Consider the following 7,500-nt stretch of genomic DNA (forward strand, 5'->3'; position numbering starts at 1 on the left):
ATTATTCGACTGATTTTCTGGTTAACCATTTGCCCTTTCGGACTTAGTCTCTGGGCATTATTTTCGACTTTTTGGTTAATGATTTCACACTTTTTACTTACTTTTGCGCTTTTTGGTTAATGATTACTCTGCTTACTGGTTAATTATTTGCCCTTTCGGACTTAGTCTCTGGACATTATTTTCGAGTTTTTGGTTAATGATTTCACACTTTTAACATATTTTTGCGCTTTTTGGTTAATGATTACTCTGCTTACTGGTTAATTATTTGCCCTTTCGGCTTAGTCTCTGCACATTATTTTCGAGTTTTTGGTTAATGATTTCACACTTTTAACATATTTTTGCGCTTTTTGGTTACTGATTTCATACTTTTTACTTACTTTTGCGCCTTTTGGTTAATGATTACTCTGCTTACTGGTTAACCATTTGCCCTTTCGGACTTAGTCTCTGGACATTATTTTCGAGTTTTTGGTTAATGATTTCACACTTTTTACTTACTTTTGCGATTTTTGGTTAATGATTACTCTGCTTACTGGTTAACCATTTGCCCTTTCGGACTTAGTCTCTGGACATTATTTTCGGGTTTTTGGTTAATGATTTCACACTTTTTACTTACTTTTGCGATTTTTGGTTAATGATTACTCTGCTTACTGGTTAACCATTTGCCCTTTCGGACTTAGTCTCTGGAGATTATTTTCGAGTTTTTGGTTAATGATTTCACACTTTTTACTTACTTTTGCGATTTTTGGTTAATGATTACTCTGCTTACTGGTTAACCATTTGCCCTTTCGGACTTAGTCTCTGGACATTATTTTCGAGTTTTTGGTTAATGATTTCACACTTTTAACATATTTTTGCGATTTTTGGTTAATGATTACTCTGCTTACTGGTTAATTATTTGCCCTTTCGGACTTAGTCTCTGCACATTATTTTCGAGTTTTTGGTTAATGATTTCACACTTTTAACATATTTTTGCGCTTTTTGGTTACTGATTTCATACTTTTTACTTACTTTTGCGATTTTTGGTTAATGATTACTCTGCTTACTGGTTAACCATTTGCCCTTTCGGACTTAGTCTCTGGAGATTATTTTCGAGTTTTTGGTTAATGATTTCACACTTTTTACTTACTTTTGCGATTTTTGGTTAATGATTACTCTGCTTACTGGTTAACCATTTGCCCTTTCGGACTTAGTCTCTGGACATTATTTTCGAGTTTTTGGTTAATGATTTCACACTTTTAACATATTTTTGCGATTTTTGGTTAATGATTACTCTGCTTACTGGTTAATTATTTGCCCTTTCGGACTTAGTCTCTGCACATTATTTTCGAGTTTTTGGTTAATGATTTCACACTTTTAACATATTTTTGCGCTTTTTGGTTACTGATTTCATACTTTTTACTTACTTTTGCGCCTTTTGGTTAATGATTACTCTGCTTACTGGTTAACCATTTGCCCTTTCGGACTTAGTCTCTGGACATTATTTTCGAGTTTTTGGTTAATGATTTCACACTTTTTACTTACTTTTGCGATTTTTGGTTAATGATTACTCTGCTTACTGGTTAACCATTTGCCCTTTCGGACTTAGTCTCTGGACATTATTTTCGGGTTTTTGGTTAATGATTTCACACTTTTTACTTACTTTTGCGATTTTTGGTTAATGATTACTCTGCTTACTGGTTAACCATTTGCCCTTTCGGACTTAGTCTCTGGAGATTATTTTCGAGTTTTTGGTTAATGATTTCACACTTTTTACTTACTTTTGCGATTTTTGGTTAATGATTACTCTGCTTACTGGTTAACCATTTGCCCTTTCGGACTTAGTCTCTGGACATTATTTTCGAGTTTTTGGTTAATGATTTCACACTTTTAACATATTTTTGCGATTTTTGGTTAATGATTACTCTGCTTACTGGTTAATTATTTGCCCTTTCGGACTTAGTCTCTGCACATTATTTTCGAGTTTTTGGTTAATGATTTCACACTTTTAACATATTTTTGCGCTTTTTGGTTACTGATTTCATACTTTTTACTTACTTTTGCGCCTTTTGGTTAATGATTACTCTGCTTACTGGTTAACCATTTGCCCTTTCGGACTTAGTCTCTGGACATTATTTTCGAGTTTTTGGTTAATGATTTCACACTTTTTACTTACTTTTGCGATTTTTGGTTAATGATTACTCTGCTTACTGGTTAACCATTTGCCCTTTCGGACTTAGTCTCTGGACATTATTTTCGGGTTTTTGGTTAATGATTTCACACTTTTTACTTACTTTTGCGATTTTTGGTTAATGATTACTCTGCTTACTGGTTAACCATTTGCCCTTTCGGACTTAGTCTCTGGAGATTATTTTCGAGTTTTTGGTTAATGATTTCACACTTTTTACTTACTTTTGCGATTTTTGGTTAATGATTACTCTGCTTACTGGTTAACCATTTGCCCTTTCGGACTTAGTCTCTGGACATTATTTTCGAGTTTTTGGTTAATGATTTCACACTTTTAACATATTTTTGCGATTTTTGGTTAATGATTACTCTGCTTACTGGTTAATTATTTGCCCTTTCGGACTTAGTCTCTGCACATTATTTTCGAGTTTTTGGTTAATGATTTCACACTTTTAACATATTTTTGCGCTTTTTGGTTACTGATTTCATACTTTTTACTTACTTTTGCGATTTTTGGTTAATGATTACTCTGCTTACTGGTTAACCATTTGCCCTTTCGGACTTAGTCTCTGGGCATTATTTTCGACTTTTTGGTTAATGATTTCACACTTTTAACATATTTTTGCGATTTTTGGTTAATGATTACTCTGCTTACTGGTTAATTATTTGCCCTTTCGGACTTAGTCTCTGCACATTATTTTCGAGTTTTTGGTTAATGATTTCACACTTTTAACATATTTTTGCGCTTTTTGGTTACTGATTTCATACTTTTTACTTACTTTTGCGATTTTTGGTTAATGATTACTCTGCTTACTGGTTAACCATTTGCCCTTTCGGACTTAGTCTCTGGAGATTATTTTCGAGTTTTTGGTTAATGATTTCACACTTTTTACTTACTTTTGCGATTTTTGGTTAATGATTACTCTGCTTACTGGTTAACCATTTGCCCTTTCGGACTTAGTCTCTGGACATTATTTTCGAGTTTTTGGTTAATGATTTCACACTTTTAACATATTTTTGCGATTTTTGGTTAATGATTACTCTGCTTACTGGTTAATTATTTGCCCTTTCGGACTTAGTCTCTGCACATTATTTTCGAGTTTTTGGTTAATGATTTCACACTTTTAACATATTTTTGCGCTTTTTGGTTACTGATTTCATACTTTTTACTTACTTTTGCGCCTTTTGGTTAATGATTACTCTGCTTACTGGTTAACCATTTGCCCTTTCGGACTTAGTCTCTGGACATTATTTTCGAGTTTTTGGTTAATGATTTCACACTTTTTACTTACTTTTGCGATTTTTGGTTAATGATTACTCTGCTTACTGGTTAACCATTTGCCCTTTCGGACTTAGTCTCTGGACATTATTTTCGGGTTTTTGGTTAATGATTTCACACTTTTTACTTACTTTTGCGATTTTTGGTTAATGATTACTCTGCTTACTGGTTAACCATTTGCCCTTTCGGACTTAGTCTCTGGACATTATTTTCGAGTTTTTGGTTAATGATTTCACACTTTTAACATATTTTTGCGATTTTTGGTTAATGATTACTCTGCTTACTGGTTAATTATTTGCCCTTTCGGACTTAGTCTCTGCACATTATTTTCGAGTTTTTGGTTAATGATTTCACACTTTTAACATATTTTTGCGCTTTTTGGTTACTGATTTCATACTTTTTACTTACTTTTGCGCCTTTTGGTTAATGATTACTCTGCTTACTGGTTAACCATTTGCCCTTTCGGACTTAGTCTCTGGAGATTATTTTCGAGTTTTTGGTTAATGATTTCACACTTTTTACTTACTTTTGCGATTTTTGGTTAATGATTACTCTGCTTACTGGTTAACCATTTGCCCTTTCGGACTTAGTCTCTGGACATTATTTTCGGGTTTTTGGTTAATGATTTCACACTTTTTACTTACTTTTGCGATTTTTGGTTAATGATTACTCTGCTTACTGGTTAACCATTTGCCCTTTCGCACTTAGTCTCTGGAGATTATTTTCGAGTTTTTGGTTAATGATTTCACACTTTTTACTTACTTTTGCGATTTTTGGTTAATGATTACTCTGCTTACTGGTTAACCATTTGCCCTTTTGGACTTAGTCTCTGGACATTATTTTCGGGTTTTTGGTTAATGATTTCACACTTTTTACTTACTTTTGCGATTTTTGGTTAATGATGACTCTGCTTACTGGTTAACCATTTGCCCTTTCGCACTTAGTCTCTGGAGATTATTTTCGACTTTTTGGTTAATGATTTCACACTTTTAACTTAATTTTGTGCTTTTTGGTTAATGATTTCATACTTTTTACTTACTTTTGCCCTTTTTGGTTAATGATTACTCTGCTTACTGGTTAACCATTTGCCCTTTCGGACTTGGTCTCTGGACATTATTTTCGAGTTTTTGGTTAATGATTTCACACTTTTTACTTACTTTTGCGATTTTTGGTTAATGATTACTCTGCTTACTGGTTAACCATTTGCCCTTTCGCACTTAGTCTCTGGAGATTATTTTCGACTTTTTGGTTAATGATTTCACACTTTTAACTTAATTTTGTGCTTTTTGGTTAATGATTTCATACTTTTTACTTACTTTTGCCCTTTTTGGTTAATGATTACTCTGCTTACTGGTTAACCATTTGCCCTTTCGGACTTGGTCTCTGGAGATTATTTTCGAGTTTTTGGTTAATGATTTCACACTTTTTACTTACTTTTGCGATTTTTGGTTAATGATTTCATACTTTTTACTTACTTTTGCCCTTTTTGGTTAATGATTACTCTGCTTACTGGTTAACCATTTGCCCTTTCGGACTTGGTCTCTGGACATTATTTTCGAGTTTTTGGTTAATGATTTCACACTTTTTACTTACTTTTGCGATTTTTGGTTAATGATTACTCTGCTTACTGGTTAACCATTTGCCCTTTCGCACTTAGTCTCTGGAGATTATTTTCGACTTTTTGGTTAATGATTTCACACTTTTAACTTAATTTTGTGCTTTTTGGTTAATGATTTCATACTTTTTACTTACTTTTGCCCTTTTTGGTTAATGATTACTCTGCTTACTGGTTAACCATTTGCCCTTTCGGACTTGGTCTCTGGAGATTATTTTCGAGTTTTTGGTTAATGATTTCACACTTTTTACTTACTTTTGCGATTTTTGGTTAATGATTTCACACTTTTTACTTACTTTTGCGATTTTTGGTTAATGATTACTCTGCTTACTGGTTAACCATTTGCCCTTTCGGACTTAGTCTCTGGACATTATTTTCGAGTTTTTGGTTAATGATTTCACACTTTTTACTTACTTTTGCGATTTTTGGTTAATGATTTCACACTTTTTACTTACTTTTGCGATTTTTGGTTAATGATGACTCTGCTTACTGGTTAATTATTTGTACTTTCGGACTTGGTCTCTGGACATTATTTTCGAGTTTTTGGTTAATGATTTCACACTTTTAACATAATTTTGCGCTTTTTGGTTAATGATTACTCTGCTTGCTTGTTACTGATTTCCCCTTTCGGACTTGATCTCTGGCCGTTCTTTTCGACCTTTTTGGATCAGGTTTCCACACTCTGAAATTATTTTGGGCTCACTGATTAGGCGAGATCAAGGGGGCATGCCTGGGCACTTTGGGCTCAGTTTGGGAAGGCGGCGTCCGTGTGCTCCTCCGCCCTTCCCGCACTTGCGGCTAGGTTTGCCAAACTGCGCTGACCCGCAGCCCTGCCTTTTTGCCCACGGCACACGGAACGACTCAAGTCTGGCTCCGTTCCAGGCCGTTGCCTCCGGCTGCCCGCCGTCCGGCCGGCCTGGGACGTACCCCGGCTGACGGCGCCGGAGGCCCTCTAGCAGCCACCGGTGCCGCGGGCCAATGGGTCCGGGCGTTCCGGAGCTATCGGTGGGGAAGTGCTCTCCCCTTTTCCTGACGCCGTTCGCCCGAGCAGAGGTGCAGCCTGACGGGACTGCTGTCGCCTTCCGCGGCGCACCGGCCCCTTTCACCTGCCGTCGACCGCGCGGAGCTCGGACCTCCCTCCCCGAAGTTATGGCCCCGGCGCCGGAGGGTGCCCGGGGCCGGGCATTCAGCGGGGTGAGTCTTAACCTTCCCGGTCAGCCTGCGGGGTCGGTGCGCCGGCACTCGACGCCGGAGGGTCCCCTCTTTCCGTAGAGCCCCGCCCGGTGCCGATCGGCCGGCGGATTGCGGAGCGAACCGCGCCTGACCGACGGGCCTCGGAAACCCGTTGCAGTCGACGGGGGGGGAACCGGACAGCGGGACGAGGTGCCGATTCCACCCGCAGATTCGATCCCGAAATCCCGCGGGATTCGGCGGTCCGACCCGACAGATTCAAACGTCGCCCGGGCGGCCCCCAGCGGTCGGGCCGGCCTGGTTCCGCCACCGCCCGATGCCCCTCGCCCCCGGCTACCGCCGGCCGCGCAGACCGAGCGAATGCGGCCGGACGTCCGGCGGCAATCGGCCGGAAAGCGGTATGGCCATTTCCTACTGTCCCTCGGACGGGCAGAGGGGCGGCGCCGGGGCACTCGCGGACCAGGCCGCGCCCCTCCGAGCCCTACCGCCTGCCGTCGACCGCGCGGGGATCGGACCTCCCTCCCCGAAGTTATGGCCCCGGAGCCGGAGGGTAGCCGGGGCCGGGCATTCAGCGGGGTGAGTCTTCACCTTCCCGGTCAGCCTGCGGGGTCGGTGCGCCGGCACTCGACGCGGGAGGGTCCCCTCTTTCCGTAGAGCCCCGCCCGGTGCCGATCGGCCGGCGGATTGCGGAGCGAACCGCGCCTGACCGACGGGCCTCGGAAACCCGTTGCAGTCGACCGGGGGGAACCGGACAGCGGGACGAGGTGCCGATTCCACCCGCAGATTCGATCCCGAAATCCCGCGGGATTCGGCGGTCCGACCCGACAGATTCAAACGTCGCCCGGGCGGCCCCCAGCGGTCGGGCCGGCCTGGTTCCGCCACCGCCCGATGCCCCTCGCCCCCGGCTACCGCCGGCCGCGCAGACCGAGCGAATGCGGCCGGACGTCCGGCGGCAATCGGCCGGAAAGCGGTATGGCCATTTCCTACTGTCCCTCGGACGGGCAGAGGGGCGGCGCCGGGGCACTCGCGGACCAGGCCGCGCCCCTCCGAGCCCTACCGCCTGCCGTCGACCGCGCGGGGATCGGACCCTCCTCGCCGAAGTTATGGAGGTAAGACCGGGAGGCTGCCCAGGGTCGGGACTTCAACCGGCTGCCGCCACCCTTTCCCGCCTGTCCCACGGGCTCGGAGATCCAGGCCCTGCAAAGACCCTCCGGTCGCCACCCGACAGGTGCTTTACCGGAGAAATCGTAAA

Source organism: Heterodontus francisci, unplaced genomic scaffold, assembly GCF_036365525.1.
Source record: "Heterodontus francisci isolate sHetFra1 unplaced genomic scaffold, sHetFra1.hap1 HAP1_SCAFFOLD_774, whole genome shotgun sequence".
NCBI classification, from domain to species: Eukaryota; Metazoa; Chordata; class Chondrichthyes; order Heterodontiformes; family Heterodontidae; genus Heterodontus; species Heterodontus francisci.